This window comes from Protopterus annectens, chromosome 4.part1 (assembly GCF_019279795.1).
Source record: "Protopterus annectens isolate FY-2018-M chromosome 4.part1, PAN1.0, whole genome shotgun sequence".
Lineage (NCBI taxonomy): Eukaryota > Metazoa > Chordata > Ceratodontiformes > Protopteridae > Protopterus > Protopterus annectens.
The window spans coordinates 242,362,165-242,386,066 of record NC_056734.1 but is presented as its reverse complement, the minus strand read 5'-3'; positions in this window follow the sequence as shown (position 1 = coordinate 242,386,066).

The window sequence follows — 23,902 nt, the reverse complement described above, 5'->3', positions numbered from 1 at the left end:
TCCTGAAATGTATTTTTCCTTGATATACCCCTTTCCTATTTTACTCTACTTTCCTTTCCACCCTAGTCAAGGCCTCATAAGGAATCCAACATCCTGGGCATTCATTAAATAGTCTTTCAGATCTGGTATATATTTTTCTTTAACTATACCACTGCCAACAGCTGTTTGCACTACCAACCATAATCTTACATAGATTCTCCAGAGGTACAGGAAATGAGGCACAAGACCACTACTTTTCTTATTTTTCAATGAGATTGCTACACTTATCTGCTTTGCATGTGCTTCTCTTCTGCCTTATCTACATCCTTAAACTCATCTATCTGCACACTCATACAATATGTCTGTGCTTAGTTATTCTTTCAATACAGTGTAGTCTGTCTGTGGAGAACAAGTTGCACCCCACCCTAAAAGATACCTCTATGAATCCCAGCCACAGTTTTCTTCAGTGATATGGTACCTCACCTTTGCAATTTTAAACTTCTGCATTAAGGCAATAATTTGACCATTCTAATCATTGGTGAATCATCTATTCTTGTTATAGTAAAGCCACGGGTTGCTTTTCACCTTGCATATACATGACTACAATGCATGTGCTGGAATGTGAATGGAAACAACACTTAACTAATCTTTTCTTTTACTATAAGACACCTTCCAGTGGAAGTGTCCATGTCTGAAAACATGTCCATCATTTCCATAGGCAAATTATTAACTGTGGAAGTTAGCTCTATAACTCTAGCTGGTTTCATTATAATAGGAAGATTACCTTAACTCTGTACTGCAAATAAACAATGCTGCAACTGACACTAATCAAACACTGATAGGCTATTTGAAACCAAAACATTTGTACCTACCACTATCACTGTTAATTTGTAACTTAGTCTTCCTTTACAGTTATACACTGTACATTAGACTAACTAGCTTTTTAAATTCCCTTTTACACAAAATGGATTCTTCATATAATGAAATCTTTAGGATAGCGGTTGGACACAATGGCAAAACTCACACTGAGTTTCTCTTCACAGTTTAGTGTCTAAAGCCATCATCTGTCATTAGTCCATATCAAAGCCTCATGCTAATTGTTGTATTCATTCAAATGTACTTCCTTATTAGACACCATTTTGTTTGCATACACAATTTTTAGACATAAAACTTCATGAGATTTTTGAACATCTATTGGATTCATCATTAATATCCCTAAAGAAAAAAGTTGGCTTGGAAACATGTTATCCTGTTGTTGTAATTAATCCCTGGAACATGTTGCCAGAAAATATAAGTTTCAAAAAACGTTATTTTCAGTGGATGCAGCAGTATGGAATTTCATAATACCAAACAAAATGTGTATTATTGTGCTTTATAGCACAATAATATATTTTTTGCTTGGTTTAAACAAAATGCCATTTTGGTACAGCAACTGTGAAAAATAGTGTTTCTTAATAATCCTGAAGGAGTATTGTTTTTATTCTCCCCTTGACGTCCTGTTTATTCAATGCTTGAATTCATCTTAAGGCTTGTTTGTTATTAGTATTTTTCCTAACTTTGTCTTTAAAACCTTATTCCATATGTAGCTTCATGGCTTATATATTTTAATTACCAGTAGTCAATGTTGTTTTGCCCATTGTATTGTTATTGTTCATGGCTTTGCATTTTATTTTACAGTGATGTATTTTAATGCCATTTTGTCAAACTCCATATCCACTGCATTCATAAAACTGCCTACAACACCAGTTCTAGACATGAGGTTTTCTCTTTCTGACATGCCAGCCATCATCAGATCTTACACTGAGTCATATTTCCAGCCTTCAGCTGTATTCAGCTGTTATAGTTTTGTAACAATCAAAGAGTGCATTAGAGTAAAATAACTTTCTCCCAGTCCCCTTCAATAAACATATCACACCGAATGACATTTGATGACATATATTAAACTTCCATAAACATATTGACCAATAATATTTATTAATCACAACTTAAACATCCATATACTGTTATTGATCACAGCATAAACATCCATATAACTGTTAACTAGGGCAGTGTGACCTCGCTCACTCTCACCAAATAAGCAGTGTCCTTACCTGCACTCACTTATTATACTTGTCAAGCAGTGTCCCATCGCTCGCTTTCATTTCCCACTTATTGAATTAAACATCCAACCAAATAAGCAACATCCTTACCTCCGCTCACTTACTTTTACTTATCAAGCAGCGTCCAACTGCTCACTTTCCTTCCCAGCTCATTGAAATGAACATCCAACACCAGAGGGGAACAAAAGAGGGACAGGCCTGTCCCTCTTCTCCACCTACCCAAACTTATACAATAACCACAGCCCCCAATGTTCCAAAAAAAAAAAAAAAAACAGGGAGGGAGGGCGGGTAGTAAGTTCACTCCAAAATGTGATTCTTTACCCAATTGCACTTACATAAAACCCATTAGGCCCCTCCCAACCCTTACCTCACTCCTCCCAATCTTCTTACATTCCCATTTAACTCTTTCACCTCCCCAATTAGCTTCCTTTCACTACCCTCTTAATTCCCATTACTATTTCTGAATGACCCCCACCTGAAGATGTCCCTGGACAAATTAGTTTGTTACCAAACCTCATTTATCATGGCCTCAAGCAAATTACTTTGCATAAAGAAGTAGGGCTAATGTAAGAAAAGCTGTAAAAAGTATCAGAGTTAAAAAAGAGCTAGGAGAAGTTAATTTGCATTATGTGGGGAAGCCACAAGAGTGCAACATTTCTAAAAACAGAGAAGCACTACCTTAACTCATGTCTAATTGTGAATTCAGAAAAAAATCCTTCTACTGAACCTTGTAATGAGTAAGATGGCACAGTAAGAAAAAAGACTTATCAAAACAATAAAATCAAAAGATTTGCATACTCCAAAGGTTATGCAAGGCAATCCTTATGGTTGAGAAGGAATCGAACCACTCATGTAAATTGCCTTGAGCAGTGACAAAGCGTGACTCAGAGACAGCAATGACTGTGAATAGAAGGACCTCAGTACTGATCATCGATATAGCTATGACTCACACTTTTTTTGCAATTAACCTTATCACTCATTCATAAAAGGATACACACACACACACACACACACACACACACACACACACACACACACACACACACACACACACAACACTAGCACCCCCATCTCCACATCTTCCTTGAATGACATTGAACTTACCCACTCCATGACTCTTCCATTGAAGTCAATGGGCAATTAATGTCTTTTAAAGATATTGAATCATTTATAGCCTAGTGACACCTCCAAGCATTTCTCTCATTACATCCTACTGAAGGCTCTTTTTTTTAAACACCTTCATTGAATTATCACTTGTGACACAGGCAAATTTACATTCATATAAAAGTAATCAAACTATATTAACATAAACATTATACTTCACATATATTGCTATATATCATATAACCTAAGCAACGTTACATAAATTGTTCAATTCCTGCCTTTTTTTAAAACAAGAAACATCTTTAGTAAACCATCATGTACTACATAAATAAAAGAAAACCACAATGACACAATCATAGTTGTAAGCATTTTATATCACAAACCATACTGACACACTCCCAGTTACAATCATTATACATCACTTATAATCTACCCAATCTTTCTCACTCAAACATTACATAGTTCATTTAAGTCCTGGACCTTTTAAACCTCATTCCTCCCTTGAATGTATTGTTCCCACAGTTCCCGTTTTTTCCTATGTAGTCTGCTCCTACCCTATTCTGAAGATGTCAGTTCCAGTTGTTTTATCTCTATTGCTATATTCACTACTTCCTGTATAGCTGGTTTAGATTTTCATTTTCATTTTCTAGAAATTACTCTTTCGGCAGCCACCATTCTTAGACACAGCAAGGCCTTACCATGTCTAGGCAATTCTGATTCTGTATCATTGCTCAGAAAAAAAATCTCCCTCATCAGACCTCTTGGTAGCAGATAAAGCTTTTTTTCATATTTACATTAATAATTCCAAAACTGTGCTGCATACAAAGTATTAGAAGATTTTATCTTAAAGCATACTTGATGGCAAGCACAACTGTATTGATATTTAGGATCATAGGATCATGGGAGTTTAGTAGGCTAATGGCCCTAGAGCCTTTTTAAGCCTAACCACTCATGGCCCAATTTTCCCAATTATCAATGACCAAGGACTAGAATGGCTTTGGTAGATTCTTGTGCCTTGGGGTATATAACAAGTTGGCCCTGTCCATAAAGGCATAGATTTCAAGCCAGGGGTGAATTTGCTATTTCCCATCCATTGATCTGAATTACATTTGAATAGGCATATGGAATAGCTCTGTTTTATATGAAAGGGGAGTCTGGTCCAGAAAAGAGGTACTCTCTGAGACACATACCTGTCCTTCCAACATGTTTTGTTTATGTCACATATGAGGTTTAGATCCTTAAATGGTAATTGCCTTACTGTTTGTTTTCTGAATGTGTAGCAGATCCGTCAAGACTGGCTCAGAGAATGCCTTGTACGTTAGGCATATATCACCTCACTTTAATCTAGGGATTTCAGACAGCCCACATAGGACATGTATTTACAGTCTGTATTTTTTTAATGAAGAACCTCTATGGCTGCTCCAGATGTTGCAAATGCCTGATGAGGACATTGTACCTGATTTCTTCTTTCCTTAGATCTGCATATCATGCCCTCAATTATAAGTTGTGCCATATAGAAGGATTTTCTCACCAGCACAGACACATGGTAATCAAAGTTCAAGTTACTGTCAACTTGAGTTTCCAAGTCCCTTTATCACTAGGTCTACTCTTATTAGAGTGTTATTAAGGTTGTAATCTGCATGGCTGATCATCTTCCCAAAGGGTATAATTATGCATTCTTTGGTACAGGGTTTTAGACCATCGCAATGGCGCCAATTATTTGTCTGTATCACACCCTCCTGGAGGATGTCTACATCTTTGGGAGATTCAATGTTTGCACCTAGACTGCAGTTGTCAGCACATTTGGTCGGCCAAAAGGCCTCTAAATTTGCCTTGACTTTAGAGAACTATATTCTGAACAGGAGAGATCCCATTTCCTAGCCCTCTGGGACACCTCTAGTAACAGGCCTCTTGTTGGAGGTGGATTCCTCCAACTTCATGAGCTACTTAAGCCATTTGCTTATCCTTCAGGTGACATAGGGATTTATGCCTAAAGTAATGAGTTTGTGTATAAGATCTAAGTGAGGTATTGTGTTAAATGCCTTTGCCAGGTGGAAGTAGGCAGTATACACCATTTTGCCCTTGTCTATGGCCCTAGTGACCTTCTCAAATAAGTCCACCAGGTTTAGTAGGCATGACCCTCCCTTGATGAAAGTGAACTGGGATGGGTCCAGTGTTTGAAGATTTCCTAAGTCTTTGTTTATCATGTCTATGATAATTCTTCCCATGGCTTTGCATGCAAGATTAGTCAAACTTATGGGTCTGCGATTCCCTGTGTCTGTTGATGGTCCCATTCTGTGTAGATGGACGACTGGTGCAGTCCTCCATTCCCTAGGGACAAAGCCTGTCTGGAGGCTGTGGTTGAATAGAGATTCTAGAGGGCCTGATAGGTCATGGTTCAAGCTACTTAGGAGGTATCCTGGGATATTAATCAGGTCCCAATGATGCAATGTTTTTAGCTTTGGAAAGTAGAATGAGGACCTGTTCTTTAATGATAACTGGGGAAAAAATGGAAAAGAATATTTCCTGGGGTAAGTGTGGGTGATGGGGGGGTGAAATTTGATCTAACTGTATTGACCAGCAAAATTGCTATATCCTCTGGTTCAATATAGGAAGTTTCATTTATTGTTAGATCAACACACTGTTAGGTGTTCCTCTTAAGTTTGTTTACGTAATTTGACCACTGTCTAATGCAGCTAGATAGATATTGAATATTATTTGTACACTGTGTTTTATTTGAATACGGGATGTCTGTAGTATTTTAGAACTGCTTTGTGTACGCGGTCTGTAGTATTAGTTAGATGCTGTGTGTTATGGATTAGGAATTTCTGAGAGGGATTTTAGCACATTAAGAGAATTTCTTATTCATGTTATGCTATTTAACTAATTTTTTGGTATTCATAATGAGCTACTCTACTCATAGAATAGATTTTGAACACCGCTTAGGTGAACACCTTGTCACCACAATACTATATTTGTCCTATCATAACATTGTCACTATATAGCATATTTAAGAACATATAGCATGCATGGCATTATATATATTAGATGAGATGTAGAGAGACAAGGTTTGATACAGGTTTAATGATCCTAGAAATTTCACAGAGCGAGAAACTCCCTTAGAGATATGAAGAAAGAGAGAAAGAGCAGGATATGAGTGGGATTAGGCAAGATAATGATAACCATATTAGTGACCCAGACCAAAGAGGGAACCAGAGAATCCCATACCAGATAAGGACGAGTTAAGTTCAGTTATAACTTAGAGGTTATTATAACTTCTGAGACATACACTAATGATCAGATGGTTCTTAGAGAGCACATTATGCACAGATGATGGAATTAGACAAGTGTAAATAGATGAACCTATAGGTGAGAACCACGAACATTATATAGGAACAAACTGAATCTTAGAAGGCTAAGAGATGCTATTAAGGAACAGGGCTCAACAACACTAAGGCATGTACACTATCAATCAATGCACATACAATGGACAATGATATAGCATTTCACAGATAGGCATGTCGCAATTAAGACTCAGGCGCAGGCTACGTCGCATCGCAGCACGCAGGTGTATATCTGGCAGAACATTATATATGCATGTATATCTATGGCAAAGATAAGCCAGTTCAAGAAAGACAAAATGCAGCGAACAACAATAGACAGACATATGCTTAACATACACACAAATGGAGAAAAGGCAATTGAGGCAACGCTTCCAAGCAACATTTCTTATTTAGGGCCTTTCACAAAATAAAACTAATTAATTAATATCAAACAATTAAAACTACACCGCACAGAGAGGAAGATAAAGAAAGTAAGTGGATCAAAGAAGATAATGAGAGGGGCAGGCTTGAAAATGAGGGGCCCTCTATAAAACAGGCTCTAAAAAAAAGAAGGTATTAATGTTAAATTTAGATAATTTAAAGGCTCATACTCCCGCATGTTCATTATATTATATGTTAATGTTTATGTTATGTGTGTTGTATATTATTCTATCATGTCATTGTAATTTGTCATTGATTTTTTAATTATTATATATTATTATTTATTTTTATTTTTTTTATTATTTTAGTAACTATAATTATTTTAATATATATATATAATATAATAAATATCCCATTGTAGGTTGTGTAGGTAATATATTATATTACTACAAGATGGTATATACAAATTATTTTAATTGTTTTTTTGATTAATAATATAATTGATTTTTTAATAATTTTATATAAAGGAATATACAGGTAGCAGTGATTTGTGATGATGATCTTCATTTTGGGTGAAAGGCTTTTCAACTGCAACATTCTGTGTATTATGTGTACATGGTTTGCAATTTTGCTGGATTAAAGTCTCTTACGTATAACTGGTCGTTTCTTCGTTTTTTGATTGCTGTACCCTCATCACTCATTGCTGACTTTGTTTTACATTATTTGTACACTGTTTACTTGTATTATAATAATGCTCATATTTCCCTCATATCCTCACAATCAAGTAATACAGACAGAACAGCTTAGCCTCATATGAAATCTCACAGTCATATGAAGAAAATGCTGCTGGAAATATGTATGTTACTTGAAAGGCTACTAAGATATTATAAGCTGTTTACACATTACAAAACTTAATATCCACTGTGTTTATTGTGGATTATAAAAGCCAATAGTTTTCAACACAGACTAAAATAAATGCAGACATTGTAAAGATTAATGTGTGCTGAATAGTTTGCTATTTATAGTTTTCTAATAGCACTTATTGTTCTAGAGATATGAACATTTGTTTGAACTGTGAGGCAATTAACTACATTTTAAAAAAGGCTGAGGCCACACCCATCGAAAGATAAGAGTACATTGGATGAAGCAAGTTCATTTTTCTGCCACCTGTGAACATTTCTGCAGTTGTGTAATTGGTCAGCAGTGTAAATCTTTAATGCAGGTATTTCTGGGAGGGAGCACATGCCTAATCAGCATTAGCTGTTCCCCTGAATTGCTTCATTACTTTGTAATTTGGCTATCAGGACTGCCCTCCATGCAGATAGTCTCTCTTGCAGAAAGCATCAGTGGTAGGATGGTCTATGAACAGAAAAAGGTTGCTTTGAGGGGGAAAAGCTGATGTTATGGCTTCCCATTCATGGTAATAATTTTGGAATTCCAGAGAATGTATTTTTTTTCCGAATAGATAATCTGCTTTACTAAATCAATTTTAAGTTTGGTGGAATGAGCGAAGTACCCCATTAGATGGTGCATCTTTGCTTCTCATCTCAATTTTTTGATTTGCTGAAAATCTTTTATATATAATTTGTGTCTGGCAGCAGTTTGAACTATATGATGATCAGTGTGGTATACTTTCAACAACACAGGGTCAGTAAGATATTTCATAGTCTATTTTCACTCTGCAGAAGTAGTAACTTCAGATTGCCCTTATGTCATTGTACTGTAGAAAACCATTTTTCAGGGAAGTAATACTGTTATGATCATGATTCATAAACATAACTATGGAATCACCATCATAATAATCCATGACTACTTCTGGCCGACTCTGGGAAATATATGGCATAATGAACACACTCAGAGCAGATTGCATTCCTGCAATATGTGCTTCACTGTCACATTAAGAGCAATCCATGAGATCTGAAAGGTACCTGTGCTCTATGCGAAACTACTGAATCACTGGGATTATTTGGCAAATAGATATTTACATCTAAACATAGACAGATTACTGAAATTTAAAGATTGCAGATGACATCCAAAAGGTAAAGCTTATGAAATGGGTAGACACAGCACACAGACACACACATGCACACACACGCACACACACACACACACACACACACACACACACACACACACACACACACACACACACACACACACACACACACACACACACACACACACACACACACACACACACACACACACCACACACAAATATAAACAAATGTAAGTGTGGGGAGTATGTGTAGGAGGCAACTTGCATACTATTCATGGACCCAGGAGGCAGACAATTGACTTCAGATATACCAGTGAAGCAGCTATGTGCACTGTTTCAGTTTTGGAATTTCAGCAAGTTATGAACTCTGCTTCTAAGGATACACAGGCTGATCCTGACATGCACTTTGCATGTCAGCAGTGCTGTAAGAGCGCTCACAAGTTGACAGAAATATGTAATGTTTGGAGCAGAAGCAGGCTCTGCCCCTAAGTATAAGCTGAAAGTGCTCCTTAGGAGTGGGGAGGGGAGAGCAGAGTTGGGGGAGTATACTGCAAACAGTAATACCAAGATATGTAGCCTCACTGACTGCATCACTATGACTGCTGTGAAAACTCACAGAATTGCACTAAACGGGTACAGCATGTACACCGGTATTGGTGGGCTGCACATTATTGAGGTGTTTGATAGATACACCACAGAAATTTACATGTGCACACACAGTCATGTCAATACATATGTGTTTGTGCCACTCTATGTTTATGGATTCTGAAGTGTTTGTGCTTTGTAATGTATTAAACAAGCCCTACACAATGGAGAAAATCTGTGCACTGGGAGTGAGACATGCATTTTGACCAGCATGAAGTTCAATATCCATTCATATGTTCTGTGCAGCATTTGCATCTTGCAAAGGTGTGGTTCTCTGTAGGTGGCATCATTATGCTAACATGCTTTATGGCCATTCTTTCTAGACTCTATTAGCATTTTCTATCAGAAGAATGGTTTACAGTTAGGGAAGCAACTGTGTTCTGGCTACAACAACAATGGGTGATGGAATTTATTTATACAATCTGTGCACGGTGTGTATCTTCCTATTTAGATGTGTATGCATAGGTCTGGCCACATGATGTACAAAGCTACTTTTGTTCCACTATGTGCAGTCACCAGTCTTTGGGCCTGAAAGTTTTGGAGGATCATCTTGTGCTTTGGGTAAGTTTACAGTGGCATTAGATACAGGGATTAAATGTTATCTTCTAGTTTTATTGCTGCTATTAGGTGACTGCCACTATGTTCCAGAGCTGTATTAGGTGACAGCCTTGGGACTCAGTTGCTAAAAAAAGGTGTGTACCAACATGTAAGAAAATCACTCCAGTTTTCCAAAAATAAAAAATAAATAATCCATACCTCTTTTAAGACCACAGCATATTTGGTTTCTTTTCTAACAAAAGTAAAGCTTTTGTGCACACTTATTCCTAATGCCAGTATTTTATACTAGAGTTCTATAGCTCTACATGTCTTCTGTGAGATGACAGAAAAGTTATCTTCTTCTTCTTTCGGCTTTTCCCAGTTAGGGGTTGCCACAGAGGATCATCTGTCCGCTCATGATTGGCAGCAGAGTTTTACAGTGTCGGGTTGCCAGCCCGACATTCAACCTTCCACGGAAGGCACATACATGCACGCGCACACTCATGCCTAGAGCCAATTTAGAGTGCCCAATCCACCTACAGCATGTCTTTGATTTTATCCTGAATTATTCACTGCACTTGCCCTAGGGCATTTACTGTAAACATTGAAGTGAAACATTGTTTTATTACAAAAGCTGCTTAATTAGCAAAACCACTAAAAGCAACACCCAATACAGATTTCACATGACATATGAAGCTGATTTTTTGTCACATCTTCATTACTGTTATTATGTCAGCAGTTACTATTCTTATCTTGGGGGAAAGCTGATGGAGATTTGTCACAAAGCAGGTTATTTTGTACAACATAAACAACCAAATTGAACTTAATTCAACAGTGAGATTAAATTTGGTGTAATTTGTGTTTTAAATGGTAGGACATTGTTTTATGTTTGCAATTGAAAATTCCATGCTGGAATGACATGCAGCAATATTCAGGTGTTATACATTTCCATAGCAACTGAGATGAACATATATCCTGTATACTATCACTCAGTATTCTTTTCAGTTATAAACTGTATCTGAAATCATATCTGGTTGTTTTTCATTGTATTAATCAGATGAAATATTAGTTACTGCTCATTAATTTTATAGGTTGATAGGTCTTTATATTTTTTCTAGGTTTGTTTACTTCTTCTTAGAACTAAGTTGTTTGGTTATTTATTATTCTGCAGGTGTGTAATGGTAATGTTTTCATGAGACTAAAGTTCACGCTGATTTTTTTTTCAGATATCTTACAGCTGCACTCCAATCAGAGAAAGCATACTGATTGCTGGTGAAGTCAGGCCCTGTATAGTTTAGACCCATGATGGCTGAGTATCTAATGTTGGAAGTTGTTGCCATGACAACTGTACATGATGGAAGCAGGTGTAGATCACAGAATATAACATAAGTAGTAATAAAATGAAATCAAAGCTTTCATTCAAGGGATCACAGCAAGGAAAGAATCATGTGTACTGGCCCAAAAGATACGAGTACATGCCTTGAATCCTGTAGACATAACAGTTTGGTACTAGTCTTCAAACAATGCTTCACAACCAGGCAGCATACCACAGGGTGAAATGATGAGAAAGATATGAGGGTAGGCTCATTCTGACTGTCATCTGTCCGTAGAAGAAAGACTTGATTTAAATATGCATTTGCTAAGTACATGACAAATCAGTCCAACATTTTCAGTTTTCTCCAGGCAAGGGGCCAAATTCAATAAAATATGTTGCCATTCACAAAGTAATGGAGAAGGATAAGATTTGAAAACTGAATGAGAGTTTTCTTTTCAGAATGAGCCCATAGATTATGCTCACATTTTCAAACTTTAAGTTTGTGTGACAATGTTTTATTCCATGAAGAGTTCATGGTACTAAAATTCTCAACAGATTCATAGGTATATACTAGAAGCATAGGTATATACTAGGCTAATGACCACTGGGGCCTTAATAAGCCTAGCCATGCAACCCAAATTTATCCCATGAGTTACTGTGCCTTAAAGATTATTTTAAGGGGTGCATGTTAGTTAGGTCATGATATAATGGCTACCTCTGTCCATCACAGGTGTCATACCAGGGGTGACTTTCCTATTTCCCATTGTCTAGTCCAGGTTGAATACTGTTAGGGAAGGGTTCTGCTTCAAATGAACGGAAAGCCTATTGCAGAGAATGGCAATTCTCTGACAAAGACACCTGTCCCTCCAACATGCTCCATTGCAGTCACAAACAAAGTTTAAATCCTTAAATCTATTTGTTTTGATTCTTAAAAAATTGTTAATCAGCTATTGTGCTGCTTTTATTCAAAAACAACACCAAAAAACATATCTGACTTGTAGTGGTGGTGATTTAATACCATCACGTATGCTGAAACACAGAGATGCCATTGCAAACATCGAATTATTTTCAGAGTTATACCCATTAACCCCCCATCTTAAAGGAAATGTATTGTTCATGAGCATGGCGTCTGTCTCAATGGCCTCTTAAAATACATGGGATGAGTCAAGAATGCCTACCTTCTAAATCCTGTTCTACATCTAGCTTACATCTAGCCTCTTCCTGTCTAGTTAGATAAATCAGATCCTTATACCTTTCATGTACCCCACCACCACCACACACACAAATAAAAATGGACCTACAGTACACTTAAATATTAGACTAACAAAAGGGATATTTTGTAAGGGGTACATCATGAAAGACAGTAGTGCACTGTTAATTAGGTCAAAAAGAAATAGTTTTAAGTCCAAATTCTACTCAGGTTAACATGACTTTTAATACAGAAAATGTGTTTTTATGTTGTATTTTAATATAGTGAATGTTACAAATGTTGTGTCTGTATACTCAGCTGATAAGGTAATGATCCACATATATTCTATCAACATTTCTAGTCCCCTGATCATAAGGTCCAGGCTGGCTATTAAAGCTAAAAGCTTGTAACTGCATGATTTCTGTTTCTATGTTCTGATTAATGGAGATTGCTGTAAAGTAAGTACTGCTTTATGTTTGTTTTTGTTGAATTGTTTTTTTTTTTTTTTTTTTATAAAATACCATGCAAAACTGGCCAGGGAGTAACATCTCACCTTGAAGTTATTTCTATTTACACTAGTCAGGTCTGTTTAAGTTTATTTCTTTTGCTTGTCCCACCCCACACATGGTGAAAATATAACACTAATGCAAAAGATGCTGCAAATGTACTCAACAGACTACAGCCATTGTTATAATTTATATTGGACAAATAAGATGGTAAATTGGGAATTGTGTATATTATGTTCAAATGAATATAAATCTAATATCCAGGTAAAGTGATCAAACAGAATAACTTTGCATTTTATAATAATCACTGTGGAGTAATTTGAATGCCTGTTTTGATTTTGATGTTACAACATTTCTCTCTGAACTGCTTTCAACATGCAAGTAGTATAGAGGATGTGCATATGAACAGACTATGCATCTGTGCATTGAATCAGGGGTAGGATGTGTAGGGTAATTTGAGGGCTGGTGACCAACCCAACACATGCACATACATGCACACACAGACACACACACACACACACACACACACACACACACACACACACACACACACACACACACACACACACACACACACACACACACACACACACACACACATATACACACATCACATGCATAAGCACACACATATGCATATGTCTGTGCATGTATGTGTGTGTGTGTGTGTGTGTGTGTGTGTATGTGTTTGTGTGTGTGTGTGTGTGTGAGCATGTGCATGCAGTTGAATCTATCTTTTATCTGTATGCAACTTTGTAATCTTAGAGTTTAGGAAGTATCCCCCACCTTTTGTGTAAGAAACTATTCTCTCATGCCTTAACTGAGTAATCCATGATCTAATAATTTACTTTAGTCAGACATAGCAAAAGATTGGGTCACTGCTGCTAATTGCAGTGGTCAATATAATGATGCCTGCATTACCATTTCCAAATAAAAGCACAGAAATAAAGTCACCAAGACAGAGACTAAAAATACATAAGCATCTGTTCTTGGCCCATTTTGGCTTCTGTCTGTCTACCTGCTGCTAAGCTATGGTATATATAAGTAGCAACTCACAGTATTTCTGTGTGACATCACATTCCGTGGGCTGCTTTCTATGTATGATGACATGCATTGCATATATGTGCATATGTACACTAATTCATTTGTGATTCTCCACTCCCATGATTCAAGCAAAGTCTTAAGGTTGGGCAAAGCAGTAATTTACACCCTTCTTTATGTCACAGTGCTTTGCATGGAAATGAAGGCTGTGGAAATCAAACCTAGGATGGCTGCAGGGTCTAGTTCAAACACAGCATAGTCTTAAACCTCCATGCTAAACTGAAAAAATAAATTGTACAACAGTTTTCATTACTGCCATAGTTTTGTTATATGGGACAGTCTCCAGTTGAGACTCCATATATGTGAAGCCTACATATCCTCCTTCTGTCAATACAGGTTTTCTCTAGGGTCTCTAATTTTTAACCATATCTCAAAAGTTTGCTAAAAGCTTTACACAGGGGCCTCCAAATTGTCCAGTATGTAAGTGTGATTAACTATCTTAGGAAGGACTGACATCCCATCCAGGAATGTTTCTCTACCTTATTTATACCTATTGCTCACTTTGATGGTTTGTGACTTCACCACGGCCATAAACAGGATAAAATGTGTATTGGAGAATCAGAGATTGAATAAATATAAAAACTGAAGTCACAGAAGTTGGACTCTGAGACAGCGCAAGTACAAGAGGAATTGTGCATGCAAACATTACTTCAAGTGTTTCACTCTAATGATAAGGTCCAGTGGGTTCTTGTGTGTTCAATGCATATCTGAATCTTCTCTCTGACTGATGCAGCCCCAGAAAGTACATAGTGGTTATCTACCACCCCTCAAGTAAGGATCGCCTTCCTTCTATCTACAGCAAACTCTTTGAGAGCCGACAATTCTAATGTGGTCTATGCTTGTAAAGGGTGCAGAGCCTGCTAGGCTGTAATGGGTAAAGTCAAGCAGAAGTACAACGTCTGCAGTTACTAGTGACAACAATAAGTAGAACAAAGAACACACCTCCAAGTGATGCACTGAACTAAAACCAAAATTAAACCAAGTCCAGCAAAAGAAGTCAGCTACAGTTCCACAACTGAATGAACAAAATCCAAAAGTTCCTAAAAACAAAGAATTTTAATGTGGAAATAGATGAGCGCTTTCACAATTTAAAAATTGCTTCTTCAGATTAAAGAATGAAACTGAAAAACTTCTTATATATACAATGAGTAAGTAAAACCAATTAAATAATCAACCTATTAAGATATCTCATTAAATCTTGTAATAGTGAAGTCAGCATAAACAAAAAATCCTTGAGTTTAAAGGCATGTATATATATTTTACCTCTAAAATATATAATGCATAAAAAACACATGTACATATAAAAATATATGTGAATGAATATATATTATCTTAAACTTCTACTATTAAGTTCTGGCTTTAGGGGAACAACATCATTAAGTCCAGAGCCCTTATGTGCTCTGAGCCTTAAAATCCACCTGGCTTCACTGCGTTCAGTGTCATTGGTTAAATCACCCAACCTCATATCTTCCTTCACTGTTTCAATCACTTGAAATAAAAAAACTTATGTTGATTGCCCTCTTGTGCTATATGTTTTGCTAATGCACTATATTCTAGACCCTTATTGATGCAATATACATGGTCCTGTATTCGTTCACAAAGACGTCTGTTGGTTTTGCCAAAATAAAATTTATTACAGCACACACAAATATCTAAGTAAACTAAATTCTTCGTGTTGCAGTTGGCTAAGATGTTGAATCTAAATTCTTGACCAGAGTCAGGATGTATAAATACTGGATGTTCAAGTATGTAGTGGCAAAAATTACATGCCCCACATTTTTTGTACCTTTCATCCCATTATTTACCCCTATATCTTTTATTTTAGGGTGACAAAGCTGTCTCCTCAGGGACTTTTAGTTCCTATAAATAAAAGAGGGCATCTTTCCTATAATGCCAGTTACATTCTCATCCATAAGTAAAACATGCCAATGTCTGCGAACTATATCTTTAATAACATTAGCCTCACTACTGTATGTTAAAGTGAAATAGACCTTTCCATTCTTAGAATTTCGATTTTGCACATTGCCTCTATAGGGTGAAGAATAAAAAGGTTTACCCAAACCTTTCCTTTCTTTCTTAACTAACTCACTATTTTTTTCAATTTCAGTACTATCATACCCTCTATTCTCAAAATCTCTCCCACGCCTATCTAACTCCTTCTCAAAATCAGTGTCATCCACTGTTAGCCTAGCGAGACGTAGCATTTGTTGCTAGACAACATTGGGGAATATATGTCCTGGATGCATGCTATCTCGCTGTAAATATGATGGAACATAGCATTCCTTTCTGAAAACATTTGTAGAGACACTATTGTTGTAAATATTCCTCTCAATATGGATATGTAAATAATTAATACTACTAGGAGAATACTCAGCAGTGAATTTCAAAAAGTCACTGCTAATATTCATCTGTTCTAAAAAATCACAAAACTCTTTCTCTGTTCCTTTCCATAGCAGAAATAGGTCATCCACAAAATGATGAAAAAATACTATGTTCTTCCCTAATCAACACTTAATGTGCTGGGATTCCCATTCTGCCATAACTAGGCTGGCGTAGCTATTGGCACAAGGAATGCCCATAGCTATGCCAGCCACCTGTAGGTAATAATCCTGATCAAAAATGAATACATTATGTTCCAATACCATTTCTAGTAAGAAACAAATAAGATCTGTTTGTTGCATACTATAATCATTATTCCTAGCAATAAAAGCTTTCATCATTTTGATCCCTTGTAAATTGGGGGTCACAGTAAATGAAGATATTACATCCATTGTTACAAACAAATCAAAAGTATGATTTTCAGCAATCTTCAAATATCCATGCAACTCCTCTAGAAACTGTTTGCTATCTTTTAGTACTAAATCATACTTATCTAAAACTGGTCTCAGCTGTTTTTCAATACAAATGGAAAACGGTCTGGTTAATCAGCCAGCCCCTGATACAATAGGTCTAAACTTAGGGGTATATGGATCTTTATGTATTTTGGGTAAACCATATAAGTTGGGTACTAAAGGGTGTTCCACTATGAAATACTGAAACATTTCCTTAAAAATAATACCCATTTGCAAAATCTCCATCAATGCTTTCTGAATTTCCTCTTTCATATTATCTATAATGTTTCCATTTATCTTTTTATATGTGCATGCATCATTTAGCATACTTCTAATAGTGTCAAAATAAAAACTCCTGTTCATCACTACTACTAGACCGCCTTTGTCAGCTAATCGGATAACTATTCTGTCATCATTTTGTAGTTTGTTAAAAGCCATTCACTCATCTGAAGTCATGTTCACAAATTTCCTACTCTTCCTATTTCCATAGAAATATTTATAGACATCTTCTTCACATAATTTTATAAAAACATCTAAAGCAGGGTTTGAAGCAGGTACAAAAGTGCTAGGTTTCTTAAATAAGCAGATAGCATCATTAAACTCTTGATCTTTAAACATGAATTTTAAAGACACATTTCTTATAAAAAGTCTAAAATCTAATAAAGTTTTAGGTAAGTAAGCAGCCTGAGCTGGCATAAAGGGCAAGCCTTTATTAAGTACCTTAAGTTCAATTTCTGAAAGAACCCAGTCAGAAATGTTCCATACTAGTTCACCTTGTTCATATTCCACATTTTTTCAGCATGTGGTTGTTGTTGTCAAAAAACTGCTGCTTCCTCTTTGTTCTGCCCCTGTTCGATGTATTCTCAAAAATTTCATTCTGTTCTTCCTGAAAGGAAGCGGTAGAATAGAAACAACCTGGTCGTCACAGCCACGCCAGTTTTCTTTCTGACTACTGTCTCCGTTTCACGTATCTCTTCCCTCCATTCGACGGAGATGTTAGGAGTCTCATGCATAAGTGGAGTACTATACACTGAATGTGTTTGCACACTGACAGTGGAGGGCGGAGCTTCTATCTGCTGTTGTACGATGGGTGTAGTCACAGTAGATCCTGTTCCATCAGTCGCTTCCTCAGCAGTTGAACTACATGTAGTCCTCTGTTCCCTGGGCCAAGTGAACACCCAGTTGTTTTTGAAATCACAGATATCTCATTGTAGTTTCTTCTTTTTCTGAGCCAGAAGTCTGCTCATAAGCAGATACATGATCAATAAGCTCACAACACCGTTTATCTGCAAAATCATCACCAGCTTCCTTATATAATTCATTCTGCAATGATTGTATTTTACTAATCAGTGTGTGTTCTATAAGCCGAACAAAAGTCTATTAAAAGCTTAATATATTTGAAGCTGATATCCAAATTTATTTGTTGCCACTTGGCAAGTAAGCCTGGAAAAGACTCCCCGTAAGTGGGCATATTAAAAACACGTAGTCCTCTAAGTATTACCTTTAGGGAAAAGCATGCCTCAAACACTGACTGTAATGGGTGCAGTCAAGCCCAAGTACAAAGTCTGCAGTTAGTAGTAACAATAATAAATAATATCTTAAGACTGACATACAGAGTCAAAAGGATAGGTATGAAAGGAGAAGACATGATACATTATTAGATTTCCAAAGTGAAGCACTCTTACAGAAGCAGAGGTTGCATGAAAAACTATACTTTTAGTGGTACAAAATACCAATTTTCTCTTTATTACCAAAAACAGAGGTTCTTTTGCAGAATGTAGTTGGTTCTGTTGTTTGCTAACATACAAATGGATTAAAAATTTAGTGCAATAGTTTAAGGAATTATTTACAGGAAATTTAGAATATATCTGTTATATTACTTTTTCATTTAAATTATCAGAACATTTGTCATTGTTTACTTCTTTTTCAGGACACACCTATATAGGATGAACAAGTGACATTCTTGTAGGTTCCTAGGTTTACAGGAGATTACTAGGCTAACAGCTCATAAGCCCTTACAAGCCTAGCCAGTTTTACCCAGATTTTACCAAATTTTTTATCCCTAGGGTAAAGATAAGAGTCAGCAAGTAGGGTTTTGACCATTTTTGCAGACTGCCTCTGTCCATAAGGGACATGGGTGCCACCCCAAGAGTGAATTTGCGGTTTCCCATCCATTGGTCCAGACTGTGCTTGAAGATGGTCAGGAAATGGCACTGCTTCATGTGAATAGGAAGCCTATTCCAGAGGATGGCCAATCTCCGGGACACATATCTGTGTCTCCAGCATGATCTATTCATTTCAGAGATCAGGTTTAGATCTTTGGATCAGGTAACCCTCATGCAGTTAGTTTCATGAAAATACAACATTCCCATCAGGGCTGGGTGAGAGACTGCCTTGTAGGTTAGGCACAGATCATTCCTCAGTAATTAGTAAGAAACTTAATGCAGTGAAAGGGCTTTTAATTGGTCTGCATATGATATGTTGGTTATACCCTGTATTTTTTGGTGAAAAACCTCTGAGAATGTTCCAGCTGTTGCAGGTGCCTGTCAAAGTACATGCCAAAGGGTGCATTGTACTTGATTATTGGTCTGCTGAGGGCCGAGTACAGTGGTACCATGACATATTTAAATCTGGATGCCATGCCCTTACTTATAAGCTGAGGCACATAGAAGGATTTCCTCACCACCGTGGACACAGGTTGGTCAAAGTTCAGATTGCTATCTAGCTGAGGACCCAGATCTCTCACCACTGGCTCCACTCTTAGGGAGGGTGCTATCAATGTTATAATTTGCAGGGTTATTTGATTTCCAAAGGGTATTATTATGCACTTCTTCACATTTAGTTTGATGCCATGGCTCTAACGCCAATCATTAGTCTACATCAGACTATTATGTAAGATATAAACTTTATCTGGGGAGTCAGTTTTGCCTCCAACTTGCAGTTATCAGCAAACCTAGTCAGCCAAAGACATCTACATTTACCTTGATGGCTGAGAAGTATATCCCAAACAGGAGGGGGCCCAGCACTGAGTCCTGTGGTACTCCACCCACTCCAACAACATGTATCCTATCCATGAGCCATTTGGATATCCATCTGATGACATGGAAGTTTATGCCCAATTTTCTGAGTTTATCTATAACAGCTGAGTGTGGTATTGTGTCAAATGCTCTTGGCCAGATCAAGACAGCTGGTATGCACTGTTTTACTCTCATCTATGGCCTTAGTGACCTTCATAAAGATGTCCACCAGATTTAGCAGGCAGGACCTGTTCTTGATGAAGCCAAACTGGGATGGGTCAAGAGTCTGGAGACTTCCTATGTCATTGTTAATCAGGTCCATGATTACCCTTTCCATAGCCTTGCATATGAGGCTAGTCAGACTTATGGGTCAGTAGCTTCCTGGACCCATTGATGGTGCCCCTTTGTGCACAGGGATGACTCAGTCTGTCCTCCATTCTACTGAGACAAAGCCTGTCTGGAGACTGTGGTTACATAGAGATCCAAGTGGTTCTGCTAAGTCATGTTTCAAGCTATTTAATAGGCAAACGAAAACAGTCTTTGAACCAAATAAGGAATCAGATGCAAAAAACAGAGAATACAAGAAAAAGAAAAATAATCTGGTTCCACACAGCAGTGAAAATCAATATGTCCTTTATTGTAGCAGGTAAGCACTTTCTCAGAATAACATCCGCTTCATCAGACAACAAACAGGTGGACAAAACAGACCATGTTGTCCACCTGTTTGTTGTCTGATGAAGCAGATGTTATTCCGTGAAAGTGCTTATCTACTACAATAAAGGACATATTGATTTTCACTGCTGTGTGGAACCAGATTATTTTTCTTTTTCTTATATTTAATAGGCACCCTGGGGTTCCATCACGGCACTCTAATGCAGTGTTTCTAACTTTAGAGAGTGCAGGGACAACCTTCTCTTTTATGATAACAGGCAAAGGAATGGTAGGGATATTTCATGGGAGTGACTGGAGGCGATGAGTGGGTGAAATGTATGCTGAATTTATCAGCCAGCAGGTTTGCTCTTTCTGTTGGCTGAGTATAAATAGTACCATCTACAGTCAGCTCAGCACATTGTTGAGTGTTTCCCTGAAGATTTTGGATATAACTACAAAATGCTTTGTGGTTATCCTTTGCTTGGGAGGCTATTTTAGTCTCACATTTAGCTTTCCAAAACTTGACTAGTTCTTTGATTTGCCTGTTGAGACTAATGAGGATTTTATTTCTCTGTTGTGCACCCTGCCACTTACTTCTAGACCAGGCTGGCTTGTTTTTCCTGGCTATACCTGGGTTTAGTTTGGTCAGGTACTGCTATTTCTATGCAGTTGTTTATGTGGTTAGATAGGGCATTCATGTATACTTCTTCATTGTCCACTGTGTTTTTGGGGTTAGGGGAGGTTTAAAACTACCACTTCTATTACTTAATAGAAGATAATGTGCCTTGAAAAAAATTCTTTATGGTTTTAGGTTTTAATGGGGGTTCTACCATTACATTTATTTCAAAGGAGACCGATTTATGATCCGATCGTACATTATGCTGAAGGGGATGCAAAGCTTTCCCATGTTTGTGAGTGCTATGTCAAGGATATTTGAGCAGGATTGCAAACTAGATGTTCCAGAGCATTTACATTCACAATGTCCAGGAATCTCTGAGTCTGCCTATTAGTGGTCTTGTATGATTCCCTGTTTATGGAAGGGTAGTTAAAATCGCCCATGAGTAGTGTGTTGGGCAGAATGGTAAGTGATTTTAGTAACTATAAGTATACAGAGTGGTTTTCATGGTTCATTGTTGAGAGCCTTTAGCTAGTGAAGATATGGTAGGGGACTCTGCCTTTGGTTAGCTGGGCATTGAATAGCTCAAGTGAGTCATCCTGTTTGATCAATTTAGAGGTGTGATTGTTTGTTTTTTTTTTTAATTGGAAACACCTCCTCCTTTCATTTTTAACTTTTCAGAAAGTGGTCTGAATATGTGATAGGCATTGTAGACTTGCACTGCTGGGGTGCTTCCCACAGCCTTGAACCATGCCTCTGTAACTGCACAGATGTCAGCACTGTCCACAATGCGGAGAGGTTCCACGGAGTGCAGTTTCTTGTTAAGACTTAGCCATTGAGCAGTAATACCTTCAGCTTGTCATTAGAATAATTTGTTATGTTGTTATGTTGGTAGGTCCGTTGGTTTGTCACTGCCTAAAAAAGGCACTATGGGGGTGGCTAATGCCTTGGCCAGTATTCAAAAGCATAGCGGTGACAAGTGCAGACTATCCCTGGCAATGCAGCATGGTCTGTCAATCATATCATCCCAGTCAACTTGATCCATTGGCCAACCTAGTCTGTCCATTTTCCTATCTCTTCTGTACACAACTCTCAAGTGGAATGCTTTCTGTTATCTGCCCTGTGGCATGAAACAGTTGATAATTTTAACTTTGACTGTACTTCTACATTTGTGAACCACTTTGAATGTTTTAATGTACCCAGCACTTGCTACATATCTACTCAAGTTTCCTTACTGACAAAAATATAGGTTTCACATACAAAAGTGCATAATTACATATATATAAATGTCATATTTGTACCTAACTTTCCCTGGGGTTAGTCATGTATGCTATACATAATGTACCCCATACCTGGTTCTTATGGAAGTACAAATGACCACTCCCAATGGGCTTGCACTGTCCTCAGGATGATACCTTTGTGCCTACTGAGCTATGAATTTATTTCCTGTATTCTCAGATTTTACTTCTGGCCTCTCCGTGGATTCTGACAGAGTCATACTGTTTGTCATTGGCCAGAGTATCTTCCCTGATTTCAATGTATAGCCAAATTTAGCTTTTGAATTCCACTCAAGGTCTGACTGGAGCCCTACAGTTTATCACTGGCTAGTTTACTGATATTGTTGGTATCCTGTCATGGTGGCTAGATATGCAGAAGAGGAAGAAAGTGAGTGTTGACTGTCCATATTTTCTTCCTCTTCAGTGAGTTTGTATAGTCTTTGGTATATCTATCCATCTATATTTATGTATATCTATATACAAATATCTATTTATCTATCCCCATCTCTCTCATCTCTCTCTGTCTTTCTCTCTCACTATATATATATATATATATATATATATATATATATATATAGAGAGAGAGAGAGAAAGAGAGAGTTTGAACGACAGGAAAGACCCAGCCAAGCTAGAGACTTCACTGTGCAATACCTTAAACCTCCTGTAGTGGAGGTCAATGGGATTCATGCAAATCAACCCTTAAGGAAATGTCAGTGTTTCGGCTATGTAGCTTCCAAATGCCCATGACCTTTTATTTACTGGTAAAATTAGGTCAACAAAACCAGACTGTACTAGCTGTAGACATGTACCCCTTTTTGTTGGTACCGCATAAGCATATTAGAAACAAAGAGCTTAAATCCAAGCCCAATGTCCATAAACATGAAAATTGAAAAATATCTCCAAAACATCCAACCCAAAGGATGAAAGATTACACAGACAAAGCTCCTAAATGGTATATTTTTCAGGCAGCCTGATGTTTTGGACAAATTATTATTACATTTCAGTAATGTTTGTGATTGTACTTAGAAAATAAACACACAGATAATCTTAAACTTGAACTTAATGACAGACAAAGTAAAATGTCACTGTCATTACAGTAGTGCTTCAGACAAGTATAGTTCTCTCTGAGTGCTGTCTGACACTTTTTTCATGGAGAAGACTCATTACAGAATGATAAATGCCATTTAAATCTTTGCACCTGATTTATGAGCCAAACTGCATTTTCACCAAGAAAGGAAATAGTAATTTATACCTACTGGGATGCAAGAGCATTAATAATGACAGTTCCAGCTACAGCAGCAGTGAAACAAACTTGTGTTAGATACATATCGT